At 48.1% G+C, this 26,218-nt stretch overlaps 1 pseudogene; it reads left to right on the forward strand.

Moving 5' to 3' along the window:
- Positions 1-412: 412 nt before the first annotated feature.
- LOC123738940 (tetraspanin-8 pseudogene) lies at positions 413-1,538 on the forward strand (annotated as a pseudogene).
- Positions 1,539-26,218: the final 24,680 nt, after the last annotated feature.

The raw sequence follows: 26,218 nt of genomic DNA on the forward strand, positions 1-26,218 counted from the left end.
TAGCAGAGGGCTAAACCAGGGTCAGTTTTTAGACGTGTTTCTTTGTTGAAGTAGTCTAGCAGAGGGCTGAACCAGGGTCAGTTTTTAGACGTGTTTCTTTGTTGAAGTAGTCTAGCAGAGGGCTGAACCAGGGTCAGTTTTTAGACGTGTTTCTTTGTTGAAGTAGTCTAGCAGAGGGCTGAACCAGGGTCAGTTTTTAGACGTGTTTCTTTGTTGAAGTAGTCTAGCAGAGGGCTGAACCAGGGTCAGTTTTTAGACATGTCTCTTTGTTGCCGTTGGGGGTTTCACCATAAGGAGAAAACGGTTGGTTTCTGGAATGAGAAGTCAGTAGCCACACCTACAGCTTCGGGTTGTTATTTTTCACTAGGTGACAGATCCGGTACACTCACCCCTCACACAATACATCTTCCAGTTGTTCTGTCACGTCACGTCTTGCCTGGCTGTTGGAAGCTTAGAAGATGGCTGTGAACAAATGTATCAAGTACCTACTCTTTGTTTTCAACCTACTGTTCTGGATGAGTGGATGCATCATCCTTGGGGTCTCCGTCTACCTCAAAGTGAACCCTGTGTTCGGAGGGTTGTTACCGGGGCTGAACCTGCTGATATCCGTCGGTACCATCATCACGGTGCTTGGCTTCCTGGGCTGCTTTGGAGCCGTCAGGGAAAGTCGCGTCTTGCTCATGCTCTTCTTCGTCGGGCTGCTCCTCATCTTCATCCTCCTGATGATCGTTGGAATCCTGGGAGCTGTCGGATTGAAGAAGTTTGAGGAATGGTTGACGGAGCAGCTGCTACCGCTGAGCAACCAGTCGTCTTTGTTCCAGACGTTCATGCAGAAACTGGAAGAGCAGGCAAAGTGTTGTGGACTGATCCATGGACCTTCAGACTGGGGCTCAACAGTCCCCGTCTCTTGTGACTGCCATGACACCAGTCAGGAGTGCAAACTCGCAGATGGACGACGCAAAGTGTACTTGAGACCTTGTATCAAGTTGGTGACGTCAGTCATGGCGAAGGGTACATTCATCACCCTGGGGATTGCATTTGGCATCGCAGGCTTGATGATCTTTGGAATGGCCTTCGCCATGACCCTGTTTTGCCAGATTGGGGAGACGTATACCACCTTAACATAGGTAAAACTGCACTATACCATACCACCTTAACCTAGGTACATCTACACTATACCATACCACCTTAACCTAGGTACATCTACACTATACCACCTTAACCTAGGTACATCTACACTATACCACCTTAACCTAGGTACATCTACACTATACTATACCACCTTAACCTAGGTACATCTACACTATACTATACCACCTTAACCTAGGTACATCTACACTATACCATACCACCTTAACCTAGGTACATCTACACTATACCATACCACCTTAACCTAGGTACATCTACACTATACCACCTTAACCTAGGTACATCTACACTATACCACCTTAACCTAGGTACATCTACACTATACTATACCACCTTAACCTAGGTACAGCTACACTATACTATACCACCTTAACCTAGGTACATCTACACTATACTATACCACCTTAACCTAGGTACATCTACACTATACTATACCACCTTAACCTAGGTACATCTACACTATACCATACCACCTTAACCTAGGTACATCTACACTATACCACCTTAACCTAGGTACATCTACACTATACCACCTTAACCTAGGTACAGCTACACTATACTATACCACCTTAACCTAGGTACATCTACACTATACTATACCACCTTAACCTAGGTACATCTACACTATACCACCTTAACCTAGGTACATCTACACTATACTATACCACCTTAACCTAGGTACATCTACACTATACCACCTTAACCTAGGTACAGCTACACTATACCATACCACCTTAACCTAGGTACATCTACACTATACCACCTTAACCTAGGTACATCTACACTATACCACCTTAACCTAGGTACATCTACACTATACTATACCACCTTAACCTAGGTACAGCTACACTATACTATACCACCTTAACCTAGGTACATCTACACTATACTATACCACCTTAACCTAGGTACATCTACACTATACCATACCACCTTAACCTAGGTACATCTACACTATACCATACCACCTTAACCTAGGTACATCTACACTATACTATACCACCTTAACCTAGGTACAGCTACACTATACTATACCACCTTAACCTAGGTACATCTACACTATACCACCTTAACCTAGGTACATCTACACTATACCACCTTAACCTAGGTACAGCTACACTATACCATACCACCTTAACCTAGGTACATCTACACTATACCATACCACCTTAACCTAGGTACATCTACACTACACTATACCACCTTAACCTAGGTACATCTACACTATACCATACCACCTTAACCTAGGTACAGCTACACTATACTATACCACCTTAACCTAGGTACATCTACACTATACTATACCACCTTAACCTAGGTACATCTACACTATACCATACCACCTTAACCTAGGTACATCTACACTATACCATACCACCTTAACCTAGGTACATCTACACTACACTATACCACCTTAACCTAGGTACAGCTACACTATACCACCTTAACCTAGGTACAGCTACACTATACTATACCACCTTAACCTAGGTACATCTACACTATACCATACCACCTTAACCTAGGTACATCTACACTACACTATACCACCTTAACCTAGGTACAGCTACACTATACCACCTTAACCTAGGTACAGCTACACTATACTATACCACCTTAACCTAGGTACAGCTACACTATACTATACCACCTTAACCTAGGTACAGCTACACTATACCACCTTAACCTAGGTACATCTACACTACACTATACCACCTTAACCTAGGTACAGCTACACTATACCACCTTAACCTAGGTACAGCTACACTATACTAAACTGACTGGAATTGAGGTGGAATTGACTCCAACCCTGCTGAACGTTGCTTTGTATTGTAATGCATCCATTATGTTTATCTATATCATATACATGTGCCAAATGACAATCTGATTTGGGTTTCTGATTTATGATAAATGATGGCAGTTTCTTGACCTGAAGTTGATTAATCCATATCTCATTGAACATGCATTTATGTATTTTTTTTTTTAAAGTTAATTAGTTTTCTACTGCTCAATACTTTTCTCTGAAGTAGGTGCCTGTGATGGTCATACACTCAGTGGTGTAAAAATACTTTAAAGTACTACTTAAGTAGTGTTTTGGGGTATCTGTACTTTACTTTACTATTTATATTTTTGACAACTTTTACTTTTACTTCACTACATTCCTAAAGAAAATAATGTTATTTTGATCCCTGACACCCAAAAGGACTTGTTACATTTTGACAGGAAAATGGTCAAATTTACGCGCTTATCAAGAGAACATCCCTGGTCATCCCTACTGCCTCTGATCTGGCTCACTAAACACAAACGCTTCATTTATAATTGATGGAGTGATGCAGCGTGTCCCTGACTTTCTGTAAATAAATAAAAAAACATGAAAATGGCACCATCTGGTTGTTTTAATATAAAGAATTTGAAATGATTTGTACTTTTACTTATTATAAGTGATGACCTGTCATTCAGGTGTTTGAGTCCCACATTTTTGGGGGGTGGGGGGGGGGGGGTGGTTTGCCTGTTTTGCATGTTATTTTGGCATTAATATGTGTCACATATCATTTTGCAAACAATGTAAAAAAATCATATATATCATTGAGTTAATAAAGGTACATACAAACATGGTCTCTTTCTTTTTGTTGTTGAGTAAAGCAGCTCCAAAATGCAGGTGATTCAGCCCAGCTCAGTGCTTTCTGTGGTGGTGGGGCAAGCCAGCGAAAAATACAGAGCGTTGCGCCGTGATTGGATCAGTGTTCTGTCACTCATGGAGACTTTACGTCACTGCCAAGTGTAAGAGGAGACATTGAACATTCTAGCCCTTCGGCTGCTGCCATAGAGGTACCCATCCAAGAAGGCTCAAGGTCATTGGCCACAGATAAAATGACGTCAAATCACATTATATGTACAGTAGCTTTGATTGGACTGATCATGTCAACATCATACTTTCAAAACCTTAGCTAGCAAGCTAGTAGTCATCATCATGAATCAAGTCGACAATTTACTGGCAAATCCTTTTTAATCCTTGTCATATGAAGAGAAATAATGAAGATAAATTATAAATAAAACGTATCGGTGCTCATCGCCCATAGGACATAAACATTGTACAACAAGTTGGAAATCGCAAATTCAACGAGTGGTTTGGAAGGAATCGGTGACAGTGGCTGTGTGATCCCAAGTCTAAGATTAAGTGTCTCTTTTCCAAGTTTAAAATGATAAACATTCAACGTTGGCCATGCTGTCGATGAAGCATGATTTGTTCCGCGCTCAAGACGACTGCTCTGAGGAACGTTGCGCCACATTCCTGTTCAAGTGACCACAGCACAACAATGTGAGTCCAAAAATGTCTTCTATGAGGCTTCATAAGTGATATAATATGCCAGGGAGATATGTATACTGTAGCTAAGAAAGTAATACTAAGTGTGTGCTGTGTAGTAAGATGTTAGTAGCCTCATCCTAATAATTTGGCTCATCCTAATAATGTGCCTCATCCTAATAATTTGGTCTATTTACCCCTCTTAATTTCGCCTACTGTTCTGACTGTTCTACTGTTGCCTATAACCTGTTTTAGAGAAATGTAGTCATCGAATATTGTAAGAGCTTTCATTGTCTGCTTATATGCCCCCTTTATTTATCCTACGGTTCTAACTTGGTGTACAGGGAGAGCACTGTAAGAACGGCCCATGCTATGAATTCTGTCGCTGTACATTACAAAAGTGCTAAACAAATAGTTATTATTGACTAACGTTACGTCCGTCCTAGCTCGCTCATTGTCTTAATCGAAATGACGGATTGCCTCTTATCCGTTCATCGTCCCCTTATGCCATAGTTTGTACATCTCAATTGTCAGTAGAAATCACATTTGTTTAAGCAAGTCAGCCATATCAGCTATGTTTTTTTAAAGGCAGTAAATGAGGTTGAATGAACTGTTTCGCTGCCAGACAAGGTTCCGCTGATAGCCAGGTGTAGCAGTGGTAAGATGTGGGGACTACTGTTGGGACAGCTTTATGTAGGCCGTATCAGTTTGTGGGAACCGTTTCTCACCGTTATAGTGCAATTCATATATTGTTTAGTGTTTCCCGACGGCTAGTATTACCGTTTCAAATGTTAATTATCATTAAAACCGTGTTTGATTACCGCGGTTTGAAAAACTCCCGGTAAATACTGTCTGACGCAGGCAGAGCTGCAACGTGGGATTTGATTTGTGTGAAAACATGGCGGAAGGCAGCGACAGCGCTCGGGAGATTTTTCAGCCTTCTAAGAGGACCAAATCTGAAGTGTGGTCGTATTTTGAGTTTTACAAGTGTGCTGAGGGAAACTTAATCGAAGATGGTCATCCTGTCTGCAGAACAAAAAACAAAACAAAAATCGCTGCAAAACGTCGACTTGGTTGTAAAAGTGTTGTTGGGCTCATTGCAATTACTATCACTGTCTTCTTAAGACTCATTTGTATTTATGTAAATTGTGCATGGGGTCATTGCAAATACTCAAATGCAACACAGAAGATAGACTCTGTGTGTGTGTGTGTGTGTGTGTGTGTGTGTGTGTGTGTGTGTGTGTGTGTGTGTGTGTGTGTGTGTGTGTGTGTGTGTGTGTGTGTGTGTGTGTGAATAATTATGTAACACCAATAATAATAATAATAATATATTTGTTTGTATATTTGTTATTTATCCCTTGTTTAAAGAGTGGGCGTGCAGCTGATGCTACTGGTCCCTCCTCATCTACAGTTGTGACACAGAAACTCCAGCAAGCATTTAAAAAGGCAGGCTGCTTATGCACCCACATCATAACATACTCAAGACCTCACTGCAGCCCTTTCATATTACATTAGAAAGGACATGATTCCATTTCATATTGTTGAGAGGCCTGGCTTTCTGAGGCTGATGAAGGCTGCCGTGCCTCACTACAAAGTGGCCATCACAAACATTCTTTTCCGAAGCCTGAAATCAGAAACCTGTACAACCAGGTTAAAGCTGATGTTAGAAACAGTTTGGCTCAAGGCACATGGTTTACTGCAACTACTGACCTCTGGACCAACTACTGACCTCTGGACCAACTACTGACCTCTGGACCAACTACTGACCTCTGGACCAACTACTGACCTCTGAACCAACTACTGACCTCTGGACCAACTACTGACCTCTGGACCAGTGAAAGCAGGGGGTGGTTAACCCTACTTCACCTTCACTATCCATTACCTCACCCCAGATTGCCTGGAATCAAACTGCCTGGAAACACAGTTCTTCCCAGAAGATCACTTGTCTCACAACAGAGAGGTTTTTTAGAATATGCTGGAAGAGTGGGGGGGGGGGATCAACACGAAAGACCTGGTCTGCATATCCACAGACAACGCAACAAACATGATCAAGGCTTTTGAAGAGTTCCCAGATCTGTGTGTAACGGTCATCGTATGTAATGGACCAAGGCGCAGCGGGTTGAGTGCTCATTTTATCTTTTATTTAGAACACTTAAATGACAAAACAAGAAAACGTCTGAACGAACAGTATTGCAGGCTAACACAGCAGTGCAACAACAACTTCCCACAAAAACCCATTACAAAAACACCCCTCTATATAGGACCTTCAATCAGAGGCAACGAGGAACAGCTGCCTCAAATTGAAGGTCCATCCAATAACACTAAACATAGAACTAAAAAGACTAGACCAGAACATAGAAATATACTAACATAGAACATAACCAAAAACCCCGGAACACTCTAAACAATCACCCCTCTACCTAAACACATAGCCCAACAAACCCCGAAACACTCTAAACAAATACCCCTGCCACGTCCTGACCAAACTATAATAACAAATACCCCCTGCCACGTCCTGACCAAACTATAATAACAAATACCCCCTGCCACGTCCTGACCAAACTATAATAACAAATACCCCCTGTCACGTCCTGACCAAACTATAATAACAAATACCCCCTGCCACGTCCTGACCAAACTATAATAACAAATACCCCCTGCCACGTCCTGACCAAACTATAATAACAAATACCCCCTGCCACGTCCTGACCAAACTATAATAACAAATACCCCCTGCCACGTCCTGACCAAACTATAATAACAAATACCCCCTGTCACGTCCTGACCAAACTATAATAACAAATACCCCCTGCCACGTCCTGACCAAACTATAATAACAAATAACCCCTTTACTGGTCAGGACGTGACACTGTGACTTCGGTGCTTTGGCCATCATTTGAACCTGGCCATCTCAAAGGCTCTGAAAATTCAGAGAGTTGACACAGCAGTCAAGGCCTGCCATCATCTGGTCCAAGGCTTCTCACGGAGCTGGAAGAGAAGGAGAGAACTGAGAGAAAAGCAAGTTGCCCTCAACATGCCACAGAAGGCTCTGATCCATGATGATGTGGTGACCCGATGGGGATCGACACACAAGATGCTTGAGCGTTTCCTCAGCCAACAGCAGCCAGTCTGTGCGACACCGGCTGGAGAAAGAGGAACATGGCATTCTGATGCCCAAGGATGCCGACATAAGTGTCATGGAGCAACTGTGCCAACCCCTTGAACCTTTGGGAAAGTTTTACAGATGAACTTGTCTCAGAGACACTAGTGACATTGTCAACCATCAAGCCTGTCCTGGACCACATCACCCGTGATGTTCTGGTGGAAAAGGATACGGAATAATCTAGAGGCGAAAGAAACACACACCTATTTAGGCGAGGTGCTGGCTAGCGGAGTGGAACATTTAACAAAAATTATGGAGAGCCGCACACTCTAGGAGATCAGATGCAAAAATATTTATGTCCAACGTTTCGACAGACAAGATGTCTTCATATATACCTTGATGAAGACAGCTTGTCTGTTGAAACGTTGGATATACATATTTTTGCATCTGAGCTCCTAGAGTGTGCGGCTCTCCTTTATGTTTTTAAGGAAAAGGGTACGGAGCCATCCCTGACTAAAGGAGCTGAAAAGGGTAATGAGAGAAGACCTTAATAACAACAGATACACAGAGAAGGCAAAGAGAGTCATGCACATGGCTCGTTTCATTGACCCTCACTTCAAAAGGAAGCTTTTTAGATGAGCCTGAGGCTGCAGAAGTTGACACTGACAGCTGTGTCCAGAAGGCCTTGAAGCTGGAAGCTGTGTCCAGGAGGCCTTGAAGCTGGAAGCTGTGTCCAGAAGGCCTTGAAGCTGGAAGCTGTGTCCAGAAGGCCTTGAAGCTGGAAGCTGTGTCCAGAAGGCCTTGAAGCTGGAAGCTGAGTCCAGAAGGCCTTGAAGCTGGAAGCTGTGTCCAGGAGGCCTTGAAGCTGGAAGCTGTGTCCAGGAGGCCTTGAAGCTGGAAGCTGTGTCCAGGAGGCCTTGAAGCTGGAAGCTGTGTCCAGGAGGCCTTGAAGCTGGAAGCTGTGTCCAGAAGGCCTTGAAGCTGGAAGTTGTGTCCAGAAGGCCTTGAAGCTGGAAGCTGTGTCCAGAAGGCCTTGAAGCTGGAAGCTGAGTCCAGAAGGCCTTGAAGCTGGAAGCTGAGTCCAGAAGGCCTTGAAGCTGACAGCTGTGTCCAGGAGGCCTTGAAGCTGGAAGCTGTGTCCAGGAGGCCTTGAAGCTGGAAGCTGTGTCCAGGAGGCCTTGAAGCTGGAAGCTGTGTCCAGGAGGCCTTGAAGCTGGAAGCTGTCAATCAATACTTTTTGAACATTTCCAGCACATTTTAACAATACCGCGATAATACTGATAATACTGATAATACTGCAAATACTGATAATACTGATAATACAGATAATACTGCAAATACCGATAATACCGATAATACCGATAATACCGATAATACAGATAATACAGATAATACTGCAAATACCGATAATACCGATAACACTGATAACACTGATAATACTGATAATACTGCAAATACTGCAAATACTGATACTACTGATTATACAGATAATATAGATAACACTGATAATACAGAACACTGATAATACAGATAACACTGATAATACAGATAACACTGATAATACTGATAATACAGATAATACAGATAACACTGATAACACTGATAATACTGATAATACAGATAATACAGATAACACTGATAATACTGATAATACAGATAACACTGATAATACAGATAACACTGATAATACAGAACACTGATAATACAGATAACACTGATAATACAGATAACACTGATAATACTGATAATACAGATAATACAGATAACACTGATAACACTGATAATACTGATAATACAGATAATACAGATAACACTGATAATACTGATAATACAGATAATACAGATAACACTGATAATACTGATAATACAGATAATACAGATAACACTGATAACACTGATAATACTGATAATACTGATAATACAGATAACACTGATAATACTGATAATACAGATAATACAGATAACACTGATAACACTGATAATACTGATAATACAGATAACACTGATAATACAGATAATACTGATAATACAGATAACACTGATAATACTGATAATACAGATAATACTGCAAATACCGATAATACCGATAACACTGATAACACTGATAATACTGATAATACAGATAACACTGATAATACTGATAACACTGATAACACTGATAACACTGATAACACTGATAACACTGATAATACAGATAATACCGAAAACACTGATAATCGTGATCATTTTGGTCACTATAATTGTGATGTTACATTTTTATCTCCGCTTCATCGTTTCATCTCTAAATTGTATTATAGTTGTATAAAGATTGCAGTACATGTCAGGATATATCTTGTTCCAGCCTGTGATCAATGTCTTTACACATTTATTTGAGAAACTTTGGAAAGAAACAGAATTATTCATTGTATAAAAAAAGAGCAGCGTTTTTGGAAAAGGGGGTGTTCGGGGTGTTCGGGTCATCTTCCTTGGCCTGGAGTCTAAAGGGGGTGTTCGGGGTGGGAGGGTCATCTTCCTTGGCCTGGAGTCAAAAGGGGGTGTTCGGGGTGGGAGGGTCATCTTCCTTGGCCTGGAGTCAAAAGGGGGTGGGAGGGGTGGGAGGGTCATCTTCCTTGGCCTGGAGTCAAAAGGGGGTGTTCGGGGAGGGAGGGTCATCTTCCTTGGCCTGGAGTCTAAAGGGGGTGTTCGGGGTGGGAGGGTCATCTTCCTTGGCCTGGAGTCAAAAGGGGGTGTTCGGGGAGGGAGGGTCATCTTCCTTGGCCTGGAGTCAAAAGGGGGTGGGAGGGGTGGGAGGGTCATCTTCCTTGGTCTGGAGTCAAAAGGGGGTGTTCGGGGTGGGAGGGTCATGTTCCTTGGCCTGGAGTCAAAGCGGGTGGGAGGGGTGGGAGGGTCATCTTCCTTGGTCTGGAGTCAAAAGGGGGTGTTCGGGGTGGGAGGGTCATCTTCCTTGGCCTGGAGTCTAAAGGGGGTGTTCGGGGTGGGAGGGTCATCTTCCTTGGCCTGGAGTCAAAAGGGGGTGGGAGGGGTGGGAGGGTCATCTTCCTTGGCCTGGAGTCAAAAGGGGGTGTTCGGGGTGGGAGGGTCATCTTCCTTGGCCTGGAGTCAAAAGGGGGTGTTCGGGGTGGGAGGGTCATCTTCCTTGGCCTGGAGTCAAAAGGGGGTGTTCGGGGTGGGAGGGTCATCTTCCTTGGCCTGGAGTCAAAAGGGGGTGTTCGGGGTGGGAGGGTCATCTTCCTTGGCCTGGAGTCATGCATGTCCTCGATGGAGGGCAGGTGGCAGTCCGACGCCCCTCTCTGCAGACCGGACAATGCGTTGCAGTTTGCCCTCGGAGCGGGCGGACGCATTCCCAAACCAGACGGTAATGGAAGAGCTGGTGATAGACGGGTACAACCGGATTCAGGATTGACTGGGAGATGTTGAGTTTTTTTTCAGCTGGCGCAAGTAGTACATCCGTTGGTGTTCCTTCTTGGTGACCGCTGTGATGTTAATCCACCCGCTTGAAGTTGTGGGAGATGATGGTCTTCAGGAATTTTGGAGCGTAGGCTGCTATGCCACCCATTTTGGAGCGTAGGCTGCTATGCCACCCATTTTGGAGCGTAGGCTGCTATGCCACCCATTTTGGAGCGTAGGCTGCTATGCCACCCATTTTGGAACGTAGGCTGCTATGCCACCCATTTTGGAGCGTAGGCTGCTATGCCACCCATTTTGGAGCGCAGGCTGCTATGCCACCCATTTTGGAGCGTAGGGTGCTATGCCACCCATTTTGGAGCGTAGGCTGCTATGCCACCCATTTTGGAGCGTAGGCTGCTATGCCACCCATTTTGGAGCGTAGGGTGCTATGCCACCCATTTTGGAGCGTAGGCTGCTATGCCACCCATTTTGGAGCGTAGGCTGCTATGCCACCCATTTTGGAGCGGAGGGTGCTATGCCACCCATTTTGGAGTGTAGGCTGCTCTGCCACCCAATATACTAATGGAATCTACAGCAGCATGGCGTGTGGTGGTCATGGGTAATATATTAATGGAATCTACAGCAGCGAGGCGTGTGGTGGTCATGGGTAATATATTAATGGAATCAACAGCAGCATGGCGTGTGGTGGTCATGGGTAATATATTAATGGAATCTACAGCAGCATGGCGTGTGGTGGTCATGGGTAATATATTAATGGAATCTACAGCAGCATGGCGTGTGGTGGTCATGGGTAATATATTAATGGAATCTACAGCAGCATGGCGTGTGGTGGTCATGGGTAATATATTAATGGAATCTACAGCAGCATGGCGTGTGGTGGTCATGGGTAATATATTAATGGAATCTACAGCAGCATGGCGTGTGGTGGTCATGGGTAATATATTAATGGAATCTACAGCAGCAAGGCGTGTGGTGGTCATGGGTAATATATTAATGGAATCTACAGCAGCGAGGCGTGTGGTGGTCATGGGTAATATATTAATCGAATCTACAGCAGCGTGGCGTGTGGTGGTCATGGGTAATATATTAATGGAATCTACAGCAGCATGGCGTGTGGTGGTCATGGGTAATATATTAATGGAATCTACAGCAGCGAGGCGTGTGGTGGTCATGGGTAATATATTAATGGAATCTACAGCAGCGAGGCGTGTGGTGGTCATGGGTAATATATGAATGGAATCTACAGCAGCATGGCGTGTGGTGGTCATGGGTAATATATTAATGGAATCTACAGCAGCGAGGCGAGGCGTGTGGTGGTCATGGGTAATATATTAATGGAATCTACAGCAGCGAGGCGTGTGGTGGTCATGGGTAATATATTAATGGAATCTACAGCAGCGAGGCGTGTGGTGGTCATGGGTAATATATTAATGGAATCTACAGCAGCATGGCGTGTGGTGGTCATGGGTAATATATTAATGGAATCTACAGCAGCGAGGCGTGTGGTGGTCATGGGTAATATATTAATGGAATCTACAGCAGCGTGGCGTGTGGTGGTCATGGGTAATATATTAATGGAATCTACAGCAGCGAGGCGTGTGGTGGTCATGGATAATATATTAATGGAATCTACAGCAGCGAGGCGTGTGGTGGTCATGGGTAATATATTAATGGAATCTACAGCAGCATGGCGTGTGGTGGTCATGGGTAATATATTAATGGAATCTACAGCAGCGTGGCGTGTGGTGGTCATGGGTAATATATTAATGGAATCTACAGCAGCATGGCGAGGCGTGTGGTGGTCATGGGTAATATATTAATGGAATCTACAGCAGCATGGCGAGGCGTGTGGTGGTCATGGGTAATATATTAATGGAATCTACAGCAGCATGGCGTGTGGTGGTCATGGGTAATATATTAATGGAATCTACAGCAGCATGGCGTGTGGTGGTCATGGGTAATATATTAATGGAATCTACAGCAGCATGGCGTGTGGTGGTCATGGGTAATATATTAATGGAATCTACAGCAGCATGGCGTGTGGTGGTCATGGGTAATATATTAATGGAATCTACCGCAGCGAGGCGTGTGGTGGTCATGGGTAATATATTAATGGAATCTACAGCAGCATGGCGAGGCGTGTGGTGGTCATGGGTAATATATTAATGGAATCTACAGCAGCATGGCGTGTGGTGGTCATGGGTAATATATTAATGGAATCTACAGCAGCATGGCGTGTGGTGGTCATGGGTAATATATTAATGGAATCTACAGCAGCGAGGCGTGTGGTGGTCATGGGTAATATATTAATGGAATCTACAGCAGCATGGCGTGTGGTGGTCATGGGTAATATATTAATGGAATCTACAGCAGCATGGCGTGTGGTGGTCATGGGTAATATATTAATGGAATCTACAGCAGCATGGCGTGTGGTGGTCATGGGTAATATATTAATGGAATCTACAGCAGCATGGCGTGTGGTGGTCATGGGTAATATATTAATGGAATCTACAGCAGCATGGCGTGTGGTGGTCATGGGTAATATATTAGCCTGCTGTTTCTGATTGTATTCCTGTTATGGAACGTCCTTACTGATTCTCTCACATTCCTCTTTCTCTGTTCGCTCTCTGTTTCCCAGAACGTTCAAAGGGTTTTAATTCCAATCTCACACTGAAGCCAGCTGTGCTTGGCGTTCCAGTGACATTCCTGTGATGTTCTGGTGACGTCCCTGTCACCCTGTCCTCTCTGTGTCTTCAGACTGCTGTTATGACTCCCTCTCTTCCTCAGCCAATCATGACTCACAAGATGCCTCATAGAGAACGGAATGTACCACAGGTTCCCAAAACCCTGTTCACATTCAGCACAGCTGGGTCCATGATCTGGACCGGATCTCTGGGTGCTTTAGACTAGAGTGGGGCCACAAGTTATGTGTGTGTGTGTGTGTGTGTGTGTGTGTGTGTGTGTGTGTGTGTGTGTGTGTGTGTGTGTGTGTGTGTGTGTGTGTGTGTGTGTGTGTGTGTGTGTGTGTGTGTGTGTGTGTGTGTGTGTGTGTGTGTGTGTGTGTGTGTGTGTGTGTGTGTGTGTGTGTGTGTGTGTGTGTAGATATGAGTTAGCGACTCCCTGAGAACCATCAGTAAGTCAGTGTAAAGGTCCAGTCAGTTTAGGAAAAGTTCCATCAATGCTTCATTTGTCTGTCTGTTTAGACGTGTGGGTGATTGAAGTTCCCAGTATAAACTGTGAGAGATTTGGAGCCTCGTATTAACATATGTGTGGTGATTTGGCAGAGAGAGGGAAAGAATGAGGCTGGATTGGCTTGTGTGTGAGAATGATGCTGGGTTAGAGAGAGGGGCTGGATTGGCTTGTGTGTGAGAATGATGCTGGGTTAGAGAGAGGGGTGGATTGGCTTGTGTGTGAGAATGATGCTGGGTTAGAGAGAGGGGTGGATTGGCTTGTGTGAGAGAATGATGCTGGGTTAGAGAGAGGGGCGGATTGGCTTGTGTGTGAGAATGATGCTGGGTTAGAGAGAGGGGTGGATTGGCTTGTGTGTGAGAATGATGCTGGGTTAGAGAGAGGGGTGGATTGGCTTGTGTGAGAGAATGATGCTGGGTTAGAGAGAGGGGTGGATTGGCTTGTGTGTGAGAATGATGCTGGGTTAGAGAGAGGGGTGGATTGGCTTGTGTGTGTGAGAATGATGCTGGGTTAGAGAGAGGGGTGGATTGGCTTGTGTGTGAGAATGATGCTGGGTTAGAGAGAGGGGTGGATTGTCTTGTGTGTGTGAGAATGATGCTGGGTTAGAGAGAGGGGTGGATTGGCTTGTGTGTGAGAGAATGATGCTGGGTTAGAGAGAGGGCTGGATTGGTTTGTGGGTGAGAATGATGCTGGGTTAGAGAGAGGGGTGGATTGGCCTGTGTGTGAGAATGATGCTGGGTTAGAGAGAAGGGTGGATTGGTTTGTGGGTGAGAATGATGCTGGGTTAGAGAGAGGGGTGGATTGGCTTGTGTGTGTGAGAATGATGCTGGGTTAGAGAGAGGGGTGGATTGGCTTGTGTGTGAGAATGATGCTGGGTTAGAGAGAGGGGTGGATTGGCTTGTGTGTGAGAATGATGCTGGGTTAGAGAGGGGCGGATTGGCTTGTGTGTGAGAATGATGCTGGGTTAGAGAGAGGGGTGGATTGGCTTGTGTGTGAGAATGATGCTGGGTTAGAGAGAGGGGTGGATTGGCTTGTGTGTGAGAATGATGCTGGGTTAGAGAGAGGGGTGGATTGGCTTGTGTGTGAGAATGATGCTGGGTTAGAGAGAGGGGTGGATTGGCTTGTGTGTGAGAATGATGCTGGGTTAGAGAGAGGGGTGGATTGGCTTGTGTGTGAGAATGATGCTGGGTTAGAGAGAGGGGTGGATTGGCTTGTGTGTGAGAATGATGCTGGGTTAGAGAGAGGGGTGGATTGGCTTGTGTGTGAGAATGATGCTTGCTTAGAGAGAGGGGTGGATTGGCTTGTGTGTGAGAATGATGCTGGGTTAGAGAGAGGGGTGGATTGGCTTGTGTGTGAGAATGATGCTGGGTTAGAGAGAGGGGTGGATTGGTTTGTGTGTGAGAATGATGCTGGGTTAGAGAGAGGGGTGGATTGGCTTGTGTGTGAGAATGATGCTGGGTTAGAGAGAGGGGTGGATTGGCTTGTGTGTGAGAATGATGCCGGGTTAGAGAGAGGGGTGGATTGGCTTGTGTGTAAGAATGATGCTTGGTTAGAGAGAGGGGTGGATTGGCTTGTGTGTGAGAATGATGCTTGGTTAGAGAGAGGGGTGGATTGGCTTGTGTGTGAGAATGATGCCGGGTTAGAGAGAGGGGGTGTTGGGCTGGATGTGATGTGAGTGAATTAGCCCACCCCCCACACACCCTTTTGTGAGACGCCAAATGGTCTCTTTCGTTGCTTCATGAAGGGGGGGGGGGGGGGGGGAGAGAAAGAATGTGTCATGGTAAATACTGGTATTTTGAGGGGGAAACTGTGAGTATGCTTTGTTACAGTAAAACACTGAGTTCTCCCCTCCAGCTTCAAACTTCCTTCTACTCGTGACATTCCTCACAAATTAGTCTGCTGAACTACTGTAAACACTCTTTACTGACGTCCTCATCACACATTACCAGCTTATCGTTGTAGAATCACCTTGTGTCTGAAACCGTTCACATGAGTGGCGGAGAGGGAGGGAGATTCCCAAATGGCTCCCTATTTCCTATTACAGTCCACTACTTCTGACCAGAACCAAATGGATTTCCTTGTGGGTTTCCCTATAGGGCCCTGGTCTTAGGGTAGTGCACTATAAAAGGGAATAGGATGCCATTTGGGATGAAACCCGGAGTCATTTCACAGTTCCGAGGTATAAAAGTCTTACAGCCAGAATGAGAAGAGGAAACATTAACCCAAATGAATGACTAGTGATGACGATCCTCCTCAAACAGCCTCTTCAACACAGCGGAGCAGGTGACTAATGTCTTGTCCCCTCCCCTGGGGCCTCAGGGTGGAGATGTGTTAGACTCTAGGAGTGATTGCCTCCTCTCCCCCTCGCTGTGTAGTGGAGGTAGGTTGCAGGTAATGAATAACCTTCCCTGTTCTCTCCTGTGTTCTCTCCTGTGTTCTCTCCAGTGTTCTCTCCAGTGTTATCTCCAGTGTTCTCTCCAGTGTTATCTCCTGTGTTCTCTCCTGTGTTCTCTCCAGTGTTCTCTCCTGTGTTCTCTCCTGTGTTCTCTCCTGTGTTCTCTCCAGTGTTCTCTCCTGTGTTCTCTCCTGTGTTCTCTCCAGTGTTCTCTCCAGTGTTCTCTCCAGTGTTCTCTCCAGTGTTCTCTCCAGTGTTCTCTCCAGTGTTCTCTCCAGTGTTCTCTCCTGTGTTCTCTCCTGTGTTCTCTCCTGTGTTCTCTCCAGTGTTCTCTCCAGTGTTCTCTCCTGTGTTCTCTCCTGTGTTCTCTCCTGTGTTAGACACCTGACAACTTTGTTTAAGCTCCTCAATTTAATGTTTAGTGACACCTGGGTTCAAACACAGTGGTAATGCGTGGCCTCCTTTCCCCTGGCCTGTATCCATGTCTATAACTAGCTATAACACAGTGGTCATACAGGTCCTCTTACCCCTGGCCTGTATCCATGTCTATAACTAGCTATAACACAGTGGTCATACAGGGCCTCTTTCCCTGGCCTGTATCCATGTCTATAACTAGCTATAACACAGTGGTCATGCAGGGCCTCTTTCCCTGGCCTGTATCCATGTCTATAACTAGCTATAACACAGTGGTCATACAGGTCCTCTTTCCCCTGGCCTGTATCCATGTCTATAACTAGCTATAACACAGTGGTCATGCAGGGCCTCTTTCCCTGGCCTGTATCCATGTCTATAACTAGCTATAACACAGTGGTCATACAGGTCCTCTTTCCCCTGGCCTGTATCCATGTCTATAACTAGCTATAACACAGTGGTCATGCAGGGCCTCTTTCCCTGGCCTGTATCCATGTCTATAACTAGCTATAACACAGTGGTCATGCAGGGCCTCTTTCCCTGGCCTGTATCCATGTCTATAACTAGCTATAACACAGTGGTCATGCAGGGCCTCCTTTCCCCTGGCCTGTATCCATGTCTATAACTAGCTATAACACAGTGGTCATACAGGTCCTCTTACCCCTGGCCTGTATCCATGTCTATAACTAGCTATAACACAGTGGTCATACAGGGCCTCTTTCCCTGGCCTGTATCCATGTCTATAACTAGCTATAACACAGTGGTCATGCAGGGCCTCTTTCCCTGGCCTGTATCCATGTCTATAACTAGCTATAACACAGTGGTCATACAGGTCCTCTTTCCCCTGGCCTGTATCCATGTCTATAACTAGCTATAACACAGTGGTCATGCAGGGCCTCTTTCCCTGGCCTGTATCCATGTCTATAACTAGCTATAACACAGTGGTCATACAGGTCCTCTTTCCCCTGGCCTGTATCCATGTCTATAACTAGCTATAACACAGTGGTCATGCAGGGCCTCTTTCCCTGGCCTGTATCCATGTCTATAACTAGCTATAACACAGTGGTCATGCAGGGCCTCTTTCCCTGGCCTGTATCCATGTCTATAACTAGCTATAACACAGTGGTCATGCAGGGCCTCCTTTCCCCTGGCCTGTATCCATGTCTATAACTAGCTATAACACAGTGGTCATGCAGGGCCTCTTTCCCTGGCCTATATCCATGTCTATAACTAGCTATAACACAGTGGTCATGCAGGGCCTCTTTCCCTGGCCTGTATCCATGTCTATAACTAGCTATAACACAGTGGTCATACAGGTCCTCTTTCCCCTGGCCTATATTCATGTCTGTAACTAGCCCCATACAATCTCTAGTGCAGGACCTTCCAAAGGATGTGATGTTCCCAAGACGTATTCTCTATGAATCATTGTGAAGCATTGTGCTCTCCCAGTTCCTGCAACCTTCCCGCTGAGAATACATCTATAGGGTGTATAGGAGATGGACAGTATTATAAAGCCCTGTAGATATTCTGTTTTGTGTGTCTGGGCTGGAAGAGAGTGGCAAAGTGCTGAATCACCTGCGGTCACCTCCAAACTTCTCTAAGTGACTGAACAACCTTCAATAGAGAGGAGAGGAGAGGAGAGGAGAGGAGAGGAGAGGAGAGGAGAGGAGAGGAGAGGAGAGGAGAGGAGAGGAGAGGAGAGGAGGGAGATAGATGGGGAGATAGAGGTGAGAGAAGAGGGGGAGATAGAGGTGAGAGGAGAGAGGGGGAGATAGAGGGGGAGATAGAGGTGAGAGAAGAGGGGGAGATAGAGGAGAGAGGGGGAGATAGAGGGGGAGATAGTGGTGAGAGAGGAGGGATGGAGATAGAGGTGAGAGGAGAGAGAAGAGGTGAGGGGAAGATGGAGGAGAGGAGAGGAGAGAGGAGAGGAGAGAGGTGAGAGGAGAGGAGAGAGGAGAGGAGAGAGGAGAGGAGAAGATGGAGGAGAGGATAAGGTGAGAAGAGAGGAGAGGAGAGAGGAGAGGAGAAAGGTGAGAGGAGAGGTGAGGTGAGAGGAGAAGGGGAGAGGTGAGAGAGGTAGGGTGAGGAGTGGAGAAGGTGAGAGGAGAGGTGAGAGGAGAAGGGGAGAGGAGAGAGAGGAGAGAGAGGAAGGGTGAGGAGTGGAGAAGGTGAGAGGAGAGGTGAGAGGAGAAGGGGAGAGGAGAGAGAGGTAGGGTGAGGAGTGGAGAAGGTGAGAGGAGAGGTGAGAGGAGAAGGGGAGAGGAGAGAGAGGAGAGAGAGGAAGGGTGAGGAGTGGAGAAGGTGAGAGGAGAGGTGAGAGGAGAAGGGGAGAGGAGAGAGAGCAGAGAGAGGAAGGGTGAGGAGTGGAGAAGGTGAGAGGAGAGGTGAGAGGAGAAGGGGAGAGGAGAGAGAGGAGAGAGAGGAAGGGTGAGGAGTGGAGAAGGTGAGAGGAGAGGGGAGAGGAGAGAGAGGAGAGAGAGGAGAGAGAGGAGAGAGAGGAAGGGTGAGGAGTGGAGAAGGTGAGAGGAGAGGTGAGAGGAGAAGGGGAGAGGAGAGAGAGGAGAGAGAGGTAGGGTGAGGAGTGGAGAAGGTGAGAGGAGAGGTGAGAGGAGAAGGGGAGAGGAGAGAGAGGAGAGAGAGGAAGGGTGAGGAGTGGAGAAGGTGGGAGGAGAGGTGAGAGGAGAAGGGGAGAGGAGAGAGAGGAGAGAGAGGAAGGGTGAGGAGTGGAGAAGGTGAGAGGAGAGGTGAGAGGAGAAGGGGAGAGGAGAGAGAGGAGGGGTGAGGAGTGGAGAAGGTGAGAGGAGAGGTGAGAGGAGAGAGAGGAGAGAGAGGAGAGAGAGGAGAGAGAGGAAGGGTGAGGAGTGGAGAAGGTGAGAGGAGAGGTGAGAGGAGAAGGGGAGAGGAGAGAGAGGAGAGAGAGGAAGGGTGAGGAGTGGAGAAGGTGAGAGGAGAGGTGAGAGGAGAAGGGGAGAGGAGAGAGAGGAGAGAGAGGAAGGGTGAGGAGTGGAGAAGGTGAGAGGAGAGGTGAGAGGAGAAGGGGAGAGGAGAGAGAGGAGAGAGAGGAAGGGTGAGGAGTGGAGAAGGTGAGAGGAGAGGTGAGAGGAGAAGGGGAGAGGAGAGAGAGGAGAGAGAGGAAGGGTGAGGAGAGGAGAGAGAGGAGAGAGAGGAGAGAGAGGAAGGGTGAGGAGTGGAGAAGGTGAGAGGAGAAGGGGAGAGGAGAGAGAGGAGAGAGAGGAAGGGTGAGGAGTGGAGAAGGTGAGAGGAGAGGAGAGAGGAGAAGGGGAGAGGAGAGAGAGGAGAGAGAGGAAGGGTGAGGAGTGGAGAAGGTGAGAGGAGAGAGAGGAGAGAGAGGAAGGGTGAGGAGTGGAGAAGGGGAGAGGAGAGAGGATAGAGAGGAAGGGTGAGGAGTGGAGAAGGTGAGAGGAGAGGTGAGAGGAGAAGGGGAGAGAGAGAGAGAGAGAGAGGAAGGGTGAGGAGTGGAGAAGGTGAGAGGAGAGGTGAGAGGAGAAGGGGAGAGGAGAGAGAGGAGAGAGAGGAAGGGTGAGGAGTGGAGAAGGTGAGAGGAGAGGTGAGAGGAGAAGGGGAGAGGAGAGAGAGGAGAGAGAGGAAGGGTGAGGAGTGGAGAAGGTGAGAGGAGAGGTGAGAGGAGAAGGGGAGAGGAGAGAGAGGAGAGAGAGGAAGGGTGAGGAGTGGAGAAGGTGAGAGGAGAGGTGAGAGGAGAAGGGGAGAGGAGAGAGAGGAGGGGTGAGGAGTGGAGAAGGTGAGAGGAGAGGTGAGAGGAGAGAGAGGAGAGAGAGGAGAGAGAGGAGAGAGAGGAAGGGTGAGGAGTGGAGAAGGTGAGAGGAGAGGTGAGAGGAGAAGGGGAGAGGAGAGAGAGGAGAGAGAGGAAGGGTGAGGAGTGGAGAAGGTGAGAGGAGAGAGAGGAGAGAGAGGAAGGGTGAGGAGTGGAGAAGGGGAGAGGAGAGAGAGGAGAGAGAGGAAGGGTGAGGAGTGGAGAAGGTGAGAGGAGAGGTGAGAGGAGAAGGGGAGAGGAGAGAGAGGAGAGAGAGGAAGGGTGAGGAGTGGAGAAGGTGAGAGGAGAGGTGAGAGGAGAAGGGGAGAGGAGAGAGAGGAGAGAGAGGAAGGGTGAGGAGTGGAGAAGGTGAGAGGAGAGGTGAGAGGAGAAGGGAGAGAGGAGAGAGAGGAGAGAGAGGAAAGGGTGAGGAGTGGAGAAGGTGAGAGGAGAGGTGAGAGGAGAAGGGGAGAGGAGAGAGAGGAGAGAGAGGAAGGGTGAGGAGTGGAGAAGGTGAGAGGAGAGGTGAGAGGAGAGAGAGGAGAGAGAGAGAGAGAGAGAGAGAGAGAGGAAGGGTGAGGAGTGGAGAAGGTGAGAGGAGAGGTGAGAGGAGAAGGGGAGAGGAGAGAGAGAGAGAGAGGAAGGGTGAGGAGTGGAGAAGGTGAGAGGAGAGGTGAGAGGAGAAGGGGAGAGGAGAGAGAGGAGAGAGAGGAAGGGTGAGGAGTGGAGAAGGTGAGAGGAGAGGTGAGAGGAGAAGGGGAGAGGAGAGAGAGGAGAGAGAGGAAGGGTGAGGAGAGGAGAGAGAGGAGAGAGAGGAGAGAGAGGAAGGGTGAGGAGTGGAGAAGGTGAGAGGAGAAGGGGAGAGGAGAGAGAGGAAGGGTGAGGAGTGGAGAAGGTGAGAGGAGAGAGAGGAGAGAGAGGAAGGGTGAGGAGTGGAGAAGGTGAGAGGAGAGAGAGGAGAGAGAGGAAGGGTGAGGAGTGGAGAAGGTGAGAGGAGAGGTGAGAGGAGAAGGGGAGAGGAGAGAGAGGAGAGAGAGGAAGGGTGAGGAGTGGAGAAGGTGAGAGGAGAGGTGAGAGGAGAAGGGGAGAGGAGAGAGAGGAGAGAGAGGAAGGGTGAGGAGAGGAGAGAGAGGAGAGAGAGGAGAGAGAGGAAGGGTGAGGAGTGGAGAGGAGAGAGAGGTGAGAGGAGAGAGAGGAAGGGTGAGGAGTGGAGAAGGTGAGAGGAGAGGAGGAGAGAGAGGAAGGGTGAGGAGTGGAGAAGGTGAGAGGAGAGAGAGGAGAGAGAGGAAGGGTGAGGAGTGGAGAAGGTGAGAGGAGAGAGAGGAGAGAGAGGAAGGGTGAGGAGTGGAGAAGGTGAGAGGAGAGAGAGGAGAGAGAGGAAGGGTGAGGAGTGGAGAAGGGGAGAGGAGAGAGAGGAGAGAGAGGAAGGGTGAGGAGAGAGAGGAGAGAGAGGAAGGGTGAGGAGAGAGAGGAGAGAGAGGAAGGGTGAGGAGTGGAGACACTTTCTGTTCCCCAGCAGATGATATGTCAGACCCCCACTGCTTCAAACTACCTGCAGTGTACACACACACACACACACACACACACACACACACACACACACACACACACACACACACACACACACACACACACACACACACACACACACACACACACACACACACACACACACACACACAGTGGTGGTGGAGGACACTCGTGTTTCTCCCCTGGTTCATTCATCACACAGAGAGACGTCTGGTCTAATTCATCAGGTTTTATGTCTCTGTGCAGAAACTAAATCTCCTTAGATCACCTAGCAGGGGGGAGGAGAGGAAGGAAGAACAGCTGAACACAGTGATCAGATCAGGGGGGAGAGGAGAGGAAGGAAGAACAGCTGAACACAGTGATCAGATCAGGGGGGGGGGAGAGGAAGGAAGAACAGCTGAACACAGTGATCAGATCAGGGGGGAGAGGAGAGGAAGGAAGAACAGCTGAACACAGTGATCAGATCAGGGGGGAGGAGAGGAAGGAAGAACACAGTGATCAGATCAGGGGGGAGAGGAGAGGAAGGGAGAACAGCTGAACACAGTGATCAGATCAGGGGGGAGAGGAGAGGAAGGGAGAACAGCTGAACACAGTGATCAGATCAGGGGGGAGAGGAGAGGAAGGAAGAACAGCTGAACACAGTGATCAGATCAGGGGGGAGGAGAGGAAGGAAGAACACAGTGATCAGATCAGGGGGGAGGAGAGGAAGGGAGAACAGCTGAACACAGTGATCAGATCAGGGGGGAGGAGAGGAAGGGAGAACAGCTGAACACAGTGATCAGATCAGGGGGGAGAGGAGAGGAAGGAAGAACACAGTGATCAGATCAGGGGGGAGAGGAGAGGAAGGGAGAACAGCTGAACACAGTGATCAGATCAGGGGGGAGGAGAGGAAGGAAGAACAGCTGAACACAGTGATCAGATCAGGGGGGAGGAGAGGAAGGAAGAACAGCTGAACACAGTGATCAGATCAGGGGGGAGAGGAGAGGAAGGGAGAACACAGTGATCAGATCAGGGGGGAGAGGAGAGGAAGAGAGAACAGCTGAACACAGTGATCAGATCAGGGGGGAGAGGAGAGGAAGGGAGATCAGGGGGCATCATGGCAACATATTGTCTGCGGTTGGAAAGGTATGAGGTGAACCTGTTGACGACGGTACTGTTGAGACCATGTGTGTTCCTTCAATCCACCCAGGAGGAAGTTGTGGTCAAACTGTGTCAAGGCGGCACTGAGGTCAAGGAGGAAGAGGATATTTGTGAGTCCACATGTCAGCAGACATGAGAAGGTCATCTGTAACTTTACAGAGGCCTGTCTCTGTGCTGTGGACGGGGCCTGTCTCTGTGCTGTGGACGGGGCCTGTCTCTGTGCTGTGGACGGGGCCTGTCTCTGTGCTGTGGACGGGGCCTGTCTCTGTGCTGTGGTCGGGGCCTGTCTCTGTGCTGTGGTCGGGGCCTGTCTCTGTGCTGTGGACGGGGCCTGTCTCTGTGCTGTGGACGGGGCCTGTCTCTGTGCTGTGGTCGGGGCCTGTCTCTGTGCTGTGGTCGGGGCCTGTCTCTGTGCTGTGGTCGGGGCCTGTCTCTGTGCTGTGGACGGGGCCTGTCTCTGTGCTGTGGACGGGGCCTGCCTCTGTGCTGTGGTCGGGGCCTGTCTCTGTGCTGTGGTCGGGGCCTGTCTCTGTGCTGTGGACGGGGCCTGTCTCTGTGCTGTGTACGGGGCCTGCCACTGTGCTGTGGTCGGGGCCTGTCTCTGTGCTGTGGTCGGGGCCTGTTTCTGTGCTGTGGTCGGGGCCTGTCTCTGTGCTGTGGTCGGGGCCTGTCTCTGTGCTGTGGACGGGGCCTGTCTCTGTGCTGTGGACGGGGCCTGCCACTGTGCTGTGGTCGGGGCCTATCTCTGTGCTGTGGTCGGGGCCTGTCTCTGTGCTGTGGACGGGGCCTGTTTCTGTGCTGTGGTCGGGGCCTGTCTCTGTGCTGTGGTCGGGGCCTGTCTCTGTGCTGTGGACGGGGCCTGTCTCTGTGCTGTGGACGGGGCCTGCCACTGTGCTGTGGTCGGGGCCTGTCTCTGTGCTGTGGACGGGGCCTGCCACTGTGCTGTGGTCGGGGCCTGTTTCTGTGCTGTGGTTGGGGCCTGTCTCTGTGCTGTGGTCGGGGCCTGTCTCTGTGCTGTGGACGGGGCCTGCCACTGTGCTGTGGTCGGGGCCTGTTTCTGTGCTGTGGTTGGGGCCTGTCTCTGTGCTGTGGACGGGGCCTGCCACTGTGCTGTGGACGGGGCCTGTTTCTGTGCTGTGGTTGGGGCCTGTTTCTGTGCTGTGGTCGGGGCCTGTTTCTGTGCTGTGGTCGGGGCCTGCCTCTGTGCTGTGGACGGGGCCTGTCTCTGTGCTGTGGACGGGGCCTGTCTCTGTGCTGTGGTCGGGGCCTGTTTCTGTGCTGTGGTCGGGGCCTGTCTCTGTGCTGTGGTCGGGGCCTGTCTCTGTGCTGTGGTCGGGGCCTGTCTCTGTGCTGTGGACGGGGCCTGTCTCTGTGCTGTGGACGGGGCCTGTCTCTGTGCTGTGGTCGGGGCCTGTCTCTGTGCTGTGGTCGGGGCCTGCCTCTGTGCTGTGGACGGGGCCTGTTTCTGTGCTGTGGTCGGGGCCTGTCTCTGTGCTGTGGACGGGGCCTGTCTCTGTGCAGTGGACGGGGCCTGTCTCTGTGCAGTGGACGGGGCCTGTCTCTGTGCAGTGGACGGGGCCTGTCTCTGTGCTGTGGTCGGGGCCTGTCTCTGTGCAGTGGACGGGGCCTGTCTCTGTGCTGTGGTCAGACACACACACACACACACACACACACACACACACACACACACACACACACACACCAGGGTTTCCATTTTGGTGCTGGACAACGTGACCAGCAAAATGTTAATTTACCAGACATTTAAGACATTTCCCGGACATCCACCCACGGCGATGTGTGCGTCCACCCACGGGGATGAGTGCGTCCACCCACGGTGCTGAAAATCACATGGAGATTCTAGTAATTCATCTTATCAGAATATAAATTAGGCTGTAAAGTAGAATGATGTTCTTATATCCAACATGACAGCTTTTATTGAAAAGCAAAACATCGCAATTGTGTCTTTATCCCTGCTGTAAATCATAAATGAATATCATTAAAAAATATATAAAAAAATGTAGCCTAGAAGAACAAGTCAAAATATAATATTTGCATAATATAATTTGCAAACGACCTGTCCTATAGGCTATTTGAATAAACATTTTAATTAATAAAGAAAAAAGAAACTGCTGTTTTTCAAATACAATCTAGTCCTCTAATTAAATGTGGCTCCACATTAAGATGTTAATTAGAACTAATAAATAACAGAACATGGCTGTCTACCAGCACCAGGGCCGGTCGTGGCTAGACAGGATCCAGCATTTGTCAAATTAACGTCAGATTTGACGTTTCCTAGCAGGTTAGGAGAATTCTACGCAGCAGGTTAGGAGAATTAACTTAGCAGGTAATGGGAATTAGGTTAACCGTCCCTTGGCTGTCCCTGTGGCTCAGTTGGTAGAGCATGGTGTGTGCAACGCCAGGGCTGTGGGTTCGATTCCCACGGGGGGCCAGTACTAAAATGCATGAAATGAAATGTATCCATTTACTACTGTAAGTCGCTCTGGATAAGAGCGTCTGCTATATGACTAAAATGTAAAAAAATACAAATGTAGGGTTAGATAAAATCTACTGTCCTTATACTGTTGTTTTTATTTCTTTACTATTGTTCACCTAATACCTATTTTTTTTTTAATTGCACTGTTGGTTAGAGCTTGTCAGTAAGCGTTTCACTGTGAGGTCTACACCTGTTGTATTCCTTCGGCACGTGACAAATAAACGTTGATTTTATTTTATTTGACATTGTAACTCTCTCCGATGTGAATTGGTGGAAACCAGGTTTAATTTAAAAGTGCTAGTGAATAAGCTCAACTGAAATGGATG

This window comes from Salmo salar, chromosome 02, assembly GCF_965601325.2.
Source record: "Salmo salar chromosome 02, fSalSal1, whole genome shotgun sequence".
Taxonomy (NCBI): Eukaryota; Metazoa; Chordata; class Actinopteri; order Salmoniformes; family Salmonidae; genus Salmo; species Salmo salar.